Below are 14,861 nucleotides of genomic sequence, written 5' to 3'. Positions count from 1 at the left end.
ACCACTGGTCCCGCCCCCACCCCCGCCCCGCGCCGCACCCAACCGCTCTGCCCGTTCACCGCAACGCCGCCTCCGCCCCGCGCGGCCGCGCGCCGCCCGCGCTGGCGCTGATTGGTCGGCGCCGGGCGCGGCGCGGCGCTGATTGGCCGGGAGGCGCGAGCCCCGCCCCCTCAGCCAGCAGGGTAGTGCGCTCGGCGCGCGGCCAGCGCGGCTCCGCTCCCCGCTCCTCCTCCCGCCGGGCCCGCAGGGGACAGCGACACTCGCCAGGCGCCTCCGTCCCGGCGCTGCCCCGCGCTCCCGCCGCTCGGTAAGGCCGCGGGGAGGGGGCTGTGGCCGGGGACGGGGCGCGGGGACACCACGCTGCGGGCGCGGCGCCCTCCGATGCGGCGAAGGGGCGGCCCGGGCCGAGCGGGGGCTCCGGCCTCGCCGCTGTCCGGGGGGCTGGGGCCGGGCGGGCCGGGCCGGGCTGGGCTGGGAGGCGGCCGGGGCTGCGGGGCTTGGGAGCCGCGCGGGGAGCGGCCGCAGCATCCCCGAGCATCTCCCGGGGGAGCCGGCGGAGGGAGCGGGCGCTGCCGGGGCGCGGCTTTGTTGCTCGGGGGCAGCGGCGGCGCTGGCTGCGGGGCTCGGGGGGGCCCCGGGCGTTGCCCGGCCTTGCTCCCGCAGGGTCCCTTCGGGCCCGGCTGCCCCGGGCGCACGGAGCCGCGCGTTTCGCTCACGGGCGGCGCAGCGGTTCCGCACTTCTCCTCGGGACGGCTGGAAAGTTTCCGTGCCGCCTTCGCGCCCCGTGCCGCCCCGGCGGCCGCCGCGGGTCCCTCGGTGCCGGCTTTATAAGGAGGGCGGCGGGCTCGCAGCGGCCGCGGGCTGGGGACGGTGATGAGCATGGGCAGAGCGCGGCTCGGAGCGCTGGGTGTGGCGGCCGGGATGCGCCAGGCTCCAGCCAGGCCTCTGCTCAGTCATCGCCCCGCAGCCCGGCCGCACAGCGAGCGGGGCCGCTTTCGGGATGAGCAAACTTCTCCTGCCGGGCTCGGCCGGGCTCGGCGAACGGGAATTGAACAAATGCTCGCCGCGGCGCCATGCGGGGCTGCTGTTAATAAGTTTAAGCTCACGGCGGTGAAGTTTTGGGTTCTGCAGATGCTGTTCTGCTGCCAAAAGCTGCTTCTAAGTGGATCCTGGTAGTATGAGTGTTGTAGGCTCTGCCTCTCTTCGAGGGGTGTGTTAAAAGCCTGCTCTGTGAACATACCGAACCTGAATTTAGAGGTTTAGTTCTCTTTTCTTTAGGTGGTTCTTGATCTCTCCGTCTCGGTGGTTCCCTTGCTTATTTCCTCCCCCTGATTCCTGTATGGATTTAGCAGATTAACCCATTAATTTTAGAGCTTTTAAAGAAGTTTTTAGTTATTTTTCAAGCTGGAATCATGTATTCAGTGAATCATGTTCTTCCCAGTTTATAATTCCAGCTGGATGGCTTCTTGAATAATAGAATAGGCACCCAAGTCCTGCTCAGAGTTTCAGTGTGGAGTAGCAAGCCTTGCTGGGGCCTCCTCCTGCTCTGTGTGATGCTGTGGCTTCATTTTGTAAACTGCAGGGACAGGACCTCTCTGGAGTTTTACAACTCTAAGGCTTCTTTTCTCCTTGCCAGGGCCTGATGTCCCATCTGGTGTGTTTTGCTGGTATTGTATCTATAGGGTGCTGTTGCAGCTTGATGAACGCCTCCTTTATTTGAGAAAGAGAGATTGTAACTCAGAATTATTCAGGTTGACAATACAGTTATGACAAAGGTGACATTGGCTGGACAGACCTGTCTGTCAAATTCACTTTAGGGGCTTTTGTTTGTTTTTCTTTGTGAGAAGCAATGACATTTCTGATTATCCTTCCAGATGCATTTTGCAGGATTCATGGGCTCTTTTCAAGTTTTAAATTTTTTTATTCTTTTGTGCCTTCTTGCATCAGAAGAGATGGGCTTTTTCAGTTTGAAAAAGAGCTTAAGTTACTTGCTGTTGCAACAGCAGCAATATCCTGTGTCTTTTGTTTTGTTTGGTAATAATTACATGTTAGTGACAAATAATAAGCTTGAAGCAGAATAGCTGATCTGTTTGTGACTGTGATTGTTGACTCTGAAGCTGAAGGCCGTGGATATTATTAAATCTGTTTTTATGTGTCTCTGCAGAAATGACATCAGGGAAAGATCAGCTAGTACAAAGAAGTGTCAGTGGTTTGAAGATGCCAGCCTGGGGAGTTCAGCTAGAGCCCAGTGTTGCCATGGGTACAGTTTGTGGGTCACCCTGGGCTCCCCCCAGCCCTCAGCTGATATTAGGAGAGGATTATGTCACTCCTGCCCTTAAAGAACAAACGGAGAGGCTGCTGAGGACACTTATGGCAGCAGACCCTGGCTTTATCAGCCTGTTCCTCCAAGGCAGGGCCGTGCCAGGCGCTGTCCTGTGCTGGCCAGGGGTGCCAGGCAGGCTCCCAGGAGTGGGGACACCGTGGCACACCAGGGCTCCTCTCTGCCAGCTGCAGCACATCTGGAGGTGTGCTCCAACGAGCTGCCTGATGTGGCTGTGGGTGCTGTGGGAAGTGAGGAGAGCAGCCCTGTGTGGGGGTGAACAATCCCACCAGAGGCTCCCAGCTGCTGCTGGAACCAGCCTGTGTGATGTGTTATTCTGGTGAGTGTCACTTAGAGGTGGCAGTGCTAATTGTGGACTCTTTGGGTTCAGTGCACTCCTCTGTTCCCTCCCAGGGCAGTTCAAGGCAAGGTTTGAAGCAGCAGAGCATTGCCCAGCCTGCTCTGTGATGGTATCAGACACCCCCACGCCCCCAGCAGCCTGAGCAGCAGTGACAACAGAAGCAAATTGGGTTTTGGAGGGGCAGAAGGTGAGGCTGAGTGGAGGCAGGGGCAGGGCTGGATTTCCAGCCTTAAGCTCGTTATGTGCAGTCTGAGGAGAGCTCACTTGGACCAGATGAATTACGTATTCCTGCTGGTGAAAGGGCTGACACAGCTGTAATTTCAGCCAATGGAGCTGTAATTATATTTGAGGTTCCAACCCTCGTAGTATTTCAGTGGTTGTCTGTTTTCCCTAGAAATAAATGAATCTGAGCCACTCAGCTCTGAGCTGTGGCAGAGTTCAGGTCTGGTTCACACCCATTGCAGGTTCTTGCCCTTGTGTTCCTCAGGCTTAAACTCTCCTGCTGTTTGCTGAGCCAGTGCTGTCTCCATTGCTCAGTTCTTGGGCTGCATTTGTCTTTCTGCACCATGTCTTGATGTGCAAGCTTCCAAATTCTGACCTACACCAAAGTTATGACTCAGGGAAACCACTGGTCAGACAGGGTTCAGGTCTGTCAGGGTGAATTCAAGCTGCTTGCAATTCAAATGAAAGTGATGGTTACTTGAAAGCGAAATAATGTGTGACTATACCTCGGTTTGGTCCAGAAAAAACCCAAATAATTTATTTTGTTAGGCCAGACATAGATTGGAAGATAAAATTCCAGCCTCCTCCGCTGAGAATGAAGAGTTCAAGGCGTGTTACTCATCGTGTTGTTGCGAGTCAGATTGCAGACAACAAAATTATAATTTGTGTGGGTACCTGTGGAGTTTCAAAGGCAAATTGAAGAAGCTGATAGTGCTCTGAAAGGCAGAGTTATTTCCTGGAACTCTTGAGTTTGTGCTTCCTGTCTCAAATGAAACAGATGAAACTCTTGCTTAGTCAAATGTCTGTGTCCACAGCTTCCTCGTGCTCTAACAGCGAGTGAACTGATTATTTCTGTGCTTTCTTTCTTTCCTCCTTGAAGGCAAATGGAATTATAGCCAGCTGTAGATGAGAGCAGCCAGGGGTCTGTGATTACAGCCCGTGGGAGGGGGCAGAGAGCTCCAGCCTTGAGCCGGGGCCACCAGAGCGACATCATCCCCACAGGGTTCATCTCCAGGAGAAGGGTGCGTGTCCTCTGGAGCAGCTTCCTGGGAGATGCTGGAGAAGCTGGGCTGGCAGAGCAGGTAGGACCCCTGCCTCCCGTGGGGATTTGTCCTCCCACAGCTCAGAGAGCGATTCCATGGCTCAGTGTTGCGCACGGGGGAAGGAATTTCTCGTGGGAAGAAAAGGTCAGTGAAATCAGTTGCTGTAGATGTTATGCAGATTTTAACTTGGTAGTGAGAAGAATGAAATACTTGTGGCTCACACTGGTGCCCTGTGTTGCTCTGGGTTCTTAATATTACGTTAGAAATTATTAAATATGGAATTTATTTAAAATTATTGTGAAATCTGAGCCTGAAGGATTATGAGCAGACATTGGTGTGATGCTCTAGCACTCTTAAAAATTACATCAGGATAGTGCTGAGGATTTGCCCCAAACAAGATCAGCCTCGGACTCCTCTGAGTAAATGACTCATTTTTGTATGTTGCCATAAGAGCCTGTATTTTGGAATGCTGGAGAGTAAAACTTTTTGCAGTTGCTGCTGTAGAAAACCTGTGAGACACTGAGTTAATGGGAAGTGTAGGTTACTCCCAGGATAAAAATGGCTGTGCATGTAAATGATGGTGTATTCCACCTCCAGAATGCACATTGTTCCCTGGAACTGTCTGCTGGGTTATTTGTTCTGTGCTCCCCTGGAGACAGGGAGGGAAGGGGCTGATTTCTTCCCTCTCTCTCAGAAAAGGCTGCTCCTTGCTGCCTTGTTTTATTTTACTCCCTGCCTCTTAGAACTTTCCTCGGGTCGAGTGGCAACTGCTGAATGGGTGGTTCCTCCGGGGAGTAGCGAGATAGCAGCGCTGAGATAAAGCTCACAGTGTCCCTGTGATTTGAACAAAACTGGCAGACAAAAACAAGAGTTGTAGTTGCGTTATCGAGGGAGGTTTGTGTAACACAACAGGCCCTGGATTAGCTTTCCTCCGCCAAGGTTGGATTTCCAGCCTCCTGGAGCTGGAGCTGCCCTGGTGAAGGGAGTTTAACAGAGACAAGCACCGTGCTGGATGGAGTCTGTCCCCTGGCCAGAAGGAGCACGTTGGCAGGCTGGAATGGTGGCTGTGTGGGTGGGAGGAGGGTGCAGCCCCAGGTGTAGCTGAGCAGGTGACAGGTGACGTGCCAGCCCAGGTGTAGCTGTGGATTAAGGCGGGATGAGCAGCCCTGGCTGCGTGCTGGCTATCAGGCCACTCCGAGGAGCTTCTGGGACAAGTATGCAGTTAATCACATCCATTAGCATGATTGAAATCCTGATTAGCCCGTGTCACTCACTCCCATTTTCCTCCTACATTTTGCCCCATTTTATCTGGGGTGTTTGCAGCTGTGAGCAGCAGCAGGCTGGGAGATGTGAAAGGATTCCGGGGTTCTGGGCTTGTGTTGGAACAAAGTTCCTCAGGAAGCTGCCCAGCTGCTGGCTGAAGAGAACATGTGAAAAATCAGCCCTTCCCAGCTGGAGGAGCCCCAGCAGGGCTGTGGGGAATGCAGCTGAGCATGGAATGGAGTAGGCTAGTTGTGCTCACATTCCATGTCTGGTGTGTCCTGACACTTGGATTTTGGCATCTCCATCCCCGTGTGCTGAGGAGCTGCAGGTGCTGGCTGGCACCTTGGGGCAGCGCTCCTCTGGAATGGGCTGGAGAGCAAGTCCAGGGATGGGATGATAGGGAAAAACAAGGCTGAAATTGAGGGTAGGGAAACTGCTCATCAGCCGGTTGGATTTTGACTAGAAGTGGAAAAAAAGACAAAAAAATGAGGTAATTGTGTGAATTCCTGTGTGCAAAATCTCTCTTTTTTAAAAACTTCACTGGTTGGGCAGATACTGTACATTCTCAAACTGGACCTTTTTGGAAAAGCCAACGTCTCTGAGCATTAGGTCATACACTTCCACCACATTCCCGCCTGGGAGTGAGTCATTGTCTTTTGTAAAATTGTATTAGAGCTACATCATCCCCAAAAGCTGTTTTTCAGCTGAATTTAGGGTGTTGACACTCGCTCTAAACAAAGTAAAGCTATGGGAGCATTTATCAGAGCAATTTCCAAGTGTGTTTACATCCTCTGGAGTTGTGACTCCCCAAGTGCAGGGGCTCAATTCATCCTTGGGAGTGGAAACCCTCAGCTCTCACTCTGAGGGCTGGGGCAAATCTCTCCATGGAGCTTGAATGATGTTTGTGAAGTGCTTAAAATCCTCTGGAGGGGGCAGAGAAACTTCCAGGTGCTTTTACAAAACTGCTCTTACTTCTCCCTCCTCCCACGAGTTTCTTGCAGGGGCTGTGGTGTGTTGGCTCTTGGCTGGAGACACTCTGGCAGTTTGTCCTTCCAGGAGCTGATACTGAGGGTTTGTTTCCATATTATGACTTGGTTTTCTCTAACAGAGCTTGTTTGAGGTTCCAGCCCTCCTCCACTTCATGCTTTCAGTCAGGTTGTTGTGGCAGAAGTTCAGTGCAGTGAAATGGGACAGTGAGAAGTGGGTCGGTGCTCAGGTGGGATTTCTGCAACTCTTTTTAGAAGCTGCATCAATTCTGTTCAAGGGGAAGCAGAAACAGCTGCTTGGAGGAGGGGATGCCAAGCACTCAGCACTCTGGCTGTGGTGGGGAGAGGCTGTCAGTGGGATGAGCAAGAGCTCGGGGTGAAAAATCCTTGGCCAGGTTTCATTGGGAAGGCTGAGGCTGGCAGGCACACCTGGATGCCAGGATGGCTGGAGCTGGAAGGGGATCACCCAGGGCAGCCCCTGCCAGGGCAGGGTCCCCGGGCTGTGCCCAGGGGGGTTTGGGATGCTCCAGAGAGGAGACTCCAGCCCCCCCGGGGCAGCTGTCCCAGGCTCTGCCCCTCCATGGACAGAGGCTGCTCCTGCTGCTGGGGTTTGGTTTGTGCCACTGCTCCTGGTGCTGTCACTGAGCAGGGCCTGGCACCATCCTCATCTCCAGGGAAAGGTGGGTGTCCTTTGTGGGAAAGCTGGGCTGAGCAGGGCAGGCAGGACCCCTGCAGCCCAGGGGGAATTTCTCCTGCAGCCTCTCCTCATCTGGGAAGGGATCCAGACCCCAAATTCAGCGTTGCTGTGTTTGCTGTTAACTCCACTCCAGCTCATCAGAAAGGGAGCTGAGTGCAGACCCCAGGGAGGCCAGGGCAGGAATGGAGCACTTGGGACTGCTCTGAGCAGGATGCAAATGCAGCTCTGAAAGTTGTGCTTCACTGACACTTCCCTGCAATCCCCTCTGGAAGGCACTGGGTGTTTTTAAGCACCTGGCTCTCAGGAGCCCAGATCTGCCTGGGTTCCAGGCTCACTCAGAGCAGGAGGAGGGCTGTGGTGAGAGGAGCTCCCGGGCTCAGGCTGGGGTCCCTGGGAGGTGCCCCTGGCAGTGCCATCTGCTGATGGAGTGACATCTGCTTGGCAGCTCACCTGCTCCCTTCCCTGTGGGCAAGCACAGCTTGGTGCACACTTAAAGGGAAAATCAGCAATGATGTGAAGGCAGCAATGATGTTGGTGTGAAGTGCTGTTGGAAATACTGAGGAAAACCCAATTGTAAACAGCAGCTTAAAGAAAATGGTTTTAAATGTCATTGTGGGTGCTGTTTATAGCAGTTCCAAGAGCTTTACTCCTGCCTGTACCCTCACTGCTCTCTGCTCCGGGTTCCCTTTGTGGTGCACTGAAATGCTGTAAACACCAAGCACAGCCCTGAATTTGGAATGTTAATTTTCCCTATTATCCCAGAATGGTGTGGGTTGGAAGATCATGTCATTCTACCCCTGCCATGGGCAGGGCGCCTTCACTATCCCAGGCTGCTCCAAGCCCTGTCCATCCTTGCCTTGGACACTTCCAGGGCTGGGGGTTTTGGTGCTGTTGCTGAGGTGTGTTCCTCTTTGTGGGCTTTTTTCTGTTTAACCTCTCAGTTTCAGCCATTTCTCTGCTGCAGCTTTATTAAGTGCAGTGCCCTGTTCAAAATGCTCCTTTGCTTATCAGCTCTGGTTTTAAGGACTCTCAGAAGTTTTTCTGCTGTCCGTGGATACTTCAACTGCTGGTAATTAGGGGAAACTTCCAAACTGGGAGAGCAAAGACAAAGAAACTCCCCAAGCAGCTCCAGCAGAGGCTCTGAATGAGGCTCTGCAGACAGGGGAGGCAGAGAATGAGACAAAGAACTGAGTCACCCTCTCTTCCTTCCTTTGGGCTCTTGTGGTGGGAGGGAATCGTTTCTGTTTTAAGTCATAAATCTGAGCAATTAGCAGCAGGGTTCTGGATGTTAATGGGTGCATCATTCAAACTCCTTACTTAGCAGGAGCTGTGGGTTTAAGTGGGATAAATAAGCAGCAGGAAATGGAATAGAGTGTGTGATGGGCTGGTGCTGGATTCCCACTGGGCTGTTGTGGCTGCCCAGCCTGAGCAGTGTGGATTTGATACTCTGGGTGCAGCCCCCAGCACAGGCAGGAGCTGAGGAGGAGGCACCAGGGGGACCCCAGGGATGGAGCAGCTCTGCTGGGAGAGCTGGGAATGCTCCCCTGGAGAGGAGAGGCTTTGGGGGGACCTCAGTGTGACCTTCCAGGGCCTGGAGGGGCTCCAGGAGAGCTGGGGAGGGACTGGGGACAGGGATGGAGGGACAGGACACAGGGAATGGCTCCCAGTGCCAGAGGGCAGGGATGGGTGGGAGATTGGGAATTGGGAATTCCTGGCTGGGATGGAATTCCCAGAGCAGCTGTGGCTGCCCTGGATCCCTGGCAGTGCCCAAGGCTGGGCTGGAGCACCCTGGGACAGTGGGGGTGTCCTTGCCATGGCAGGGGTGGCACTGGGTGGGCTCTGAGGTGTCCCTGCCATGGCAGGGGTGGCACTGGGTGGTCTTTGGGGTCCCTTCCAGCCCAATCCATCCCAGGGCTCTGATTCTGGGAGAGTTTGCTCTGGGTGCTGTGAGTGTCTGCAGGATGTGACCCCAGAGTGGAGGTTGGTTCCAGGATGGTGCAGGATGATGGGCACACCCTCAGGGTGTCCCTGGGGCTGAGTCCTGCATTCAGTCCCTGTGGGATGCCATGCTGTGGGGCTGGCACACAGTGCCCATGCCAGGGGTCCCTTTGGGGTGCCATGCTGTGGGGCTGGCACACAGTGTCCCTGTCAGGGGGTCCCTTTGGGGTGCCATGCTGTGGGGCTGGCACACAGTGCCCATCCATGCCAGGGGTCCCTTTGCGGTGCCATGCTGTGGGGCTGGCACACAGTATCCATCCATGTCAGGGGTCCCTTTGGGATGCCATGCTATGGGGCTGGCACACAGTGCCCATCCATGTCAGGGGTCCCTTTGGGATGCCATGCTATGGGGCTGGCACACAGTGCCCATCCATGTCAGGGGTCCCTTTGGGATGCCATGCTGTGGGGCTGGCACAGTGTCCATGCCAGGGGTCCCTTTGGGATGCCATGCTGTGGGGCTGGCACACAGTGCCCATCCATGTCAGGTGCCCCTGTGACACCACCCCAATGGGGACTGCAGGGTGCTCTGTGTGGCTGGAGCTGGATTGGATATCACAAATTTGCATTTATACGTGAAACTACAGTGTCTGTAATCTGCAGGGTTAATTTTTCCAGGATGTCTTCATGCTTAAAGCACACATATTAATTTTCCTTGGGCTGTATTTTAACCTATTTAAGCATTTACGACATGAGAATTAAAGGATATTTCCATCTCGTGTTCTGAGGGCTGGATTTTCTTTAACTGAGGTTTTTTTTTAGATAAAATGTACTTTTTTTTTGCATTGGGATTTGGACAGAGCATGTAGGGCAATAGGATCAAGTGTCACATTGGGATTACATATTTGTCCTGGAGTGACCCTCTTAGGAGCTTGCATGGGTGTAATTGGTGAATGACTGGATTTATAGGGATGTATATCTGCATTAGCCCTGGTTTGATGGGACTCGAGCTGATTTGCTTTTGCTCCAAACTATTTTCAGCTTGGGGAATTCACTTTTAAGGAAGGATGCTATAATTTGCCTGTATTTTCCCTTAAAAGCAGTGGTGGTTTTGCCAGGATTTAATAGCTCTAAATATGAATGTAGAGCAGTGTTGCACAGCATTGTCTGGTGGTTAAAACCTAAATTTATCCCAAAAGCTGCACATTTGAGACCTCTGGGTGTTAATGGTGTGGAAAAACCCTTTATCATTACAGCTTCCCAAGATTCATTCATTGCACCAGGCACTGTCTTGTTCTTACAACTGTAACAACCCTTTCACTCGTGCTCTTCTGCATGATTTTGGTGTGTGTGTCCCTCAGCTGGCAGCTTCCGTGGGATTTCCCTCTCCTGGAAGGAATCCCCATGAATTTGAAGGCGTTGGGGAGCATCAAGGAAGCTCCTTGCACCTCCAAGCTGAGTTTTCTGCAGTGAAGGTGTTGAAATGAGCAGTAATTGCTGTTCCTGCTGACAGACTCTGCCCCTGGGCACATCCCTGCGTGCTGATCTCTGGGCAGAGCCTGGCACCCTGTCCTGCCTCAGCCTGGGCTGCAGAGGGGCTGTCTGAGCCCCCTGCCCTGCTCGGTGCCCCTGCAGCCCTGGGACCCTCAGAGAGGCTGGGGTTCACCAGCCCCAAAAGCTCCACAGCCTCTATTTGCATTTCCCTTCATTCCCCTGAGCTGCTTGTGCCACAGGTTTCCTCTGCTCTCTCTCCAAAGCTCCCAGCGGCTGCTTTCCCTCCCCAGTCTCTCTCTCTCTGTTTTCCCTCCCCATCTCTCTCTCTCTGTTTTCCCTCCCCATCTCTCTCTCTTTTCCCTCCCCATCATCTCTCTCTCTTTTCCCTCCCCATCATCTCTCTCTCTTTTCCCTCCCCATCATCTCTCTCTCTTTTCCCTCCCCAATCTCTCTTTCTTTTCCCTCCCCATCTCCCTTTCTTTTCCCTCCCCATCTCTCTTTCTTTTCCCTCCCCATCTCTCTCTCTTTTCCCTCCCCATCTCTCTCTCTTTTCCCTCCCCATCTCTCTCTCTCCTTTTCCCTCCCCATCTCTCTCTCTCCTTTTCCCTCCCCAATCTCTCTCTCTTTTCCCTCCCCAATCTCTCTCTCTTTTCCCTCCCCAATCTCTCTCTCTTTTCCCTCCCCACCTCTCCTTTCCTCCCCATCTCTTTCTCCTTTCTCCCCAGATCCTGTTTTAGGCCATCTGAATGTATTCAGTGTAGGGTTGGTTTCTTTTTTTTTTTTTTTTTTTTTTTTTTTTGCTACAAGGACCTTTTAAAAAGAAAAGGTGATTGGAGCACAGAGTTTAGCGAGTGCTCCCAGAGATCCTGACTCTGGCTGGCATCAGCTGATGGTGTCTTGTTTAAACATACCACAGACTCGATGTTTTTTCCCCTTGGGGTTTGACTTCCTGTGATAAAAGGAGATTCCCTTTTAAAGCAGAGCTCTGTGGTTATATAATGAGAGAAGGAAATACTCCAAAAGTGACACTGGGAGAATAGAAAAGTTATTTTGGTGGCTGACTGTTGGGCAGGGGAATAGGAAATTCGCTCAGGAGGGCACGGGTAACTCGAGTGCTCTTGGGAAAGTGAGAGGAACACATTTAAGGAATGAAATGAGGGAGTGACCAGGGCACAGCAGTGCAAGGAAGGTTGTGCTGAGGACAGAGCTGCTCAGTGCTCATCTAGGGTTCCTCTTGGAGGGTTTAACCCTTTCCAAACTGCTTTTCCTCTCCTCTATAAACTGCTGCCAAGCAGAGGTCTCCAAGTGTGACCCTCCAAGAGCTGTGCTGCCTTTGGCTGAAGCCACGAGTACAAGTTAATTTTGAATTTGTGCATGTGGCTTTGTCTCCAGGGAACTGACTAATTCCTCTGCTTGCCCCTCTGCTTCCCTGCCAGAAGTGCCAAGCCCTGCAGGAACCAGGGTGAAAATTGCCTTTTCCTGCTGTTGTTGGGGTAAAAATGGGAGTTCCAGAGCAGTTTGCTGTCCCTCAGCAGGGTTTTTGGGATGGGGTAAAAATGGGAGTTTGCTGTTCCTCAGCAGGGTTTTTGGGGTAAAGATGGGTGTTCCCAGAGCAGTTTGCTGTCCTGTGCAGGATTTTTGGGATGGGTAAAGATAAGATGGCAGTTCCCAGAGCAGGCTGCTGTCCCTCAGCAGGGTTTTTGGGATGGGGTAAAAATGGGAGTTTGCTGTTCCTCAGCAGGGTTTTTGGGGTAAAGATGGGGGTTCCTATCCTTCAGCAGCGTTTTTGGGATGGGGTAAAGATAAGATGGCAGTTCCCAGAGCAGGCTGCTGTCCCTGAGCAGGGTTTTTGGGGTGAAGATGGCAGTTCTCAGAGCAGTTCACCATCCCTGAGCAGGGTTTTTGGGATAAAGATGGCAGTTCTCAGAGCAGTTTACCATCCCTGAGCAGGGTTTTTGGGATAAAGATGGCAGTTCTCAGAGCAGTTCACCATCCCTGAGCAGGGTTTTTGGGAGGCAGGGGCACACCTGGGGAAGCCAGCTGGGTTCTGGCAGGCGGTCCCTGAGCTCCCTGAGCTTTCCTTGCTCCTGCCCCAGGAGTTCAGACTCCCCCTGCCCACACTGCTCCTGCAGCTCTGAGCTCCCTGGGCATTTAAAATGGAATATTGGTTTCCCTGGGCTGGGCTATGCCCACAGAAACATGGAAAATGCCCACCATTCATCAAAATTAAGCTGGTTTTCTTGCTAGTCTGGGGTATGTTTGTTTTTTCTAGTATGTAATTTGTCTGTAGAATAATTTTTCAGCAGCCAGATATGCTGACTGTGCCTGTTAGGTTTCCCCAGTGAAATCCCCTGGCAAGCTTCACTTCTTCCAGGATCATTTGGAGGTGCTGATGTAATCAAACCCTCGAATTTGACCTCAACAAGAAATTATGTAGTGCAAAGTTTGCTCTTAAAATCCGTGTGGAATTGTTATTTTTGTGTCTTTTTCGTGTAGCTGTTTGTGCTATTCAGTAACTTTGCTTTTGCTCATTTTTTAATTAAGAGATGACAGTTTATGCCTGAGGAGGGGGGAAGCAGGTTACAGATCCTTAACACCTCATCAAAATTTCAGTGGGAGTTATTTTTTCAGCTCTATTTGAATAATTAAACATTGTGCTGAAGTAATTTTGCAAATGTGTGGGGGGAGCACAAGGAGTAATGAAAATAGTTAATCTAAATGGAAATGCATCAGAGCATCCTGGTTGTACAAGTGTAACACCCTGCTTTATTCTAAATAGATGTATGACTTAAAAGGAACTTCCCAACTTGTAAGCTGAGGTGTGCAGCATAAACAGAGGTTGGGAAATGATCCTCTGAAAGGCAGCAGTGAAGCAGGGGGGCTCTGCTGATGGAGATCTTGTTTAACACAGATCACCTTGAGCACTGTAATTTTCCATACTGAATTTTTAACCCTTGCTTCAAAGCAAGGTTTCCAAATTGCCTTGGGAGGACCTGCTTTTTGTCCTTAAATTAGTTTAGTTTTCAAATGATAGATTGCAGAATCTCATTATTTATCAAACAGAGGCTTTGGATTAAGCTCAGATGTTCCTTTATTAGAGAATTGCAGCTACAAAGGGAGGCTGGGTATCCACCAGCTGCACTCTCTGACTGATAACAGGCTTTTCAAAGTAGTTTTCTTTCAGCAATCCTGTTAATGCTTTAAATTCAAGCCTAAACTTTTTTTTGTGGGATTAAGGGTAGGAAGAAAAAAAAGCTGGATCAGAGGAATAAATGCAAATAATTCAGCATGAACAGCAGAGCAGGAGAGGAGGTGAGTCAATTACTGTGCTGTGTGTTTGTCAGTCAGCAGGACAGCACTGCACTCCCCACTTTATGGCATATTAAATCAGAGTGTAAAAACTGTGACAGCAGATCAGGCAGACGGTTCCTGTGTGTGCAGAGCAGGTTTGGTGTCTGTTTTTCCTTTGTTTGGCTGCTGGGCACTGGGGGCTGTGTCCCCATGGCTTTGCTTGTGCTGCAGCCCCTGAGGGTCCTGGGGGCTCTGTGGGGTTCAGGTGACACAGTCCAAACCCTGAGGATCATCCTGGAGCCCCTCTGAGCTCTGCCTGGAGCTGCTCCTGTCCGGGGGAGCCTTCCCAGCTCTCCAGCCCGGCTCCAGCTCCCTGTGCTGGTCGGGGGCAGCTCTGCTCTGGGCCCTCACTGAGGGACAGAGGGGCACAATCCCCATTTCCTGCAGCCCTGGCACGGGGGTGCCTGGCCAGGCAATGCTCAGCTGCTCATCCATCCCTCAGTCCATCTCTCTGTTCATTCCCAGCCTGGATTTGTGGGTTTGTGCTTGGGGTTGTCCCAGCCCAGGTGCAGGACCATGCCCTTGGCCTCGCTGAGCCTCCTGAGGTTGGCACAGCCCCACCTGTGCCCTCCCTGCAGCTGGGACAGCAGCCAGAGCTCGGTGTCACCAGCACAGTGCCCAGGGTGCCCCAGCCCAGGTGTCTGATTTGGTTTTCTCAGGGTCTCTCCATCTCCTCTGCAGCAGAAAATGCCTCTCCCTCCTCCAAGCCAAGTGCACAGGTTGGCCCTGGTGGTGCCAAGGGAATAACCCAGCTCTAAATCTCAATCCTGGCAAATGAAAAATTATCTGTGGCTGCCGCTGTCACCTTTGTCCTCTCAGCACAAGGTTTCACACCTGCAGCTCGCACTGAGCCCTCCTCTCCCTGCTTATCTCCTGTGGGAGTTTTCTGGTAATCTCTCAAAGGACAGGAGCTGGGATTTCCAGATGGAATATTGTGCTTTTGTACGTTATATTGTACTTTTCAGAAGCATAATACCAAAAAAAGGGGGTTGTGTATGAGGAGAATTTTCAGCTGCTAAACAGGGATCTAGGCTGTGTTTTATGGAATTGACTGAAATCATGGGTTTTTAGTGTGGAAGTTACACATGGATTGTTCTCTCTCAGCAAGTTGCTACTGAATTCTGTTATTCTACTGATTTATTTTTAAAAAAAGAAAAATGGAGTGTTTTCAGATGCTCAGTGGGCTGAC

At 52.1% G+C, this 14,861-nt stretch overlaps 1 protein-coding gene across 11 annotated transcripts in view; it reads left to right on the top strand.

The window, feature by feature from the left end:
* The first annotated feature begins 206 nt into the window (after positions 1 to 206).
* Positions 207 to 14,861, top strand: part of MAP4 (microtubule associated protein 4) — a 154,692-nt gene continuing 140,037 nt past the window's right edge. For 5 of the 11 annotated variants that reach the window (XM_063161256.1, XM_063161372.1, XM_063161430.1 and 2 more), the window contains exon 1: positions 207 to 307. The gene's annotated coding sequence lies outside the window, so the exon portion shown is untranslated. The remainder of the gene's footprint in view (positions 308 to 14,861) is intronic. The other 6 variants (XM_063161170.1, XM_063161314.1, XM_063161000.1 and 3 more) reach the window with 2 other exon arrangements.

Source organism: Melospiza melodia, chromosome 1 (assembly GCF_035770615.1).
Source record: "Melospiza melodia melodia isolate bMelMel2 chromosome 1, bMelMel2.pri, whole genome shotgun sequence".
NCBI lineage: Eukaryota > Metazoa > Chordata > Aves > Passeriformes > Passerellidae > Melospiza > Melospiza melodia.
Note: the sequence above shows the minus strand (reverse complement) of the source record. Positions and strands in the feature narration are given on the sequence as shown.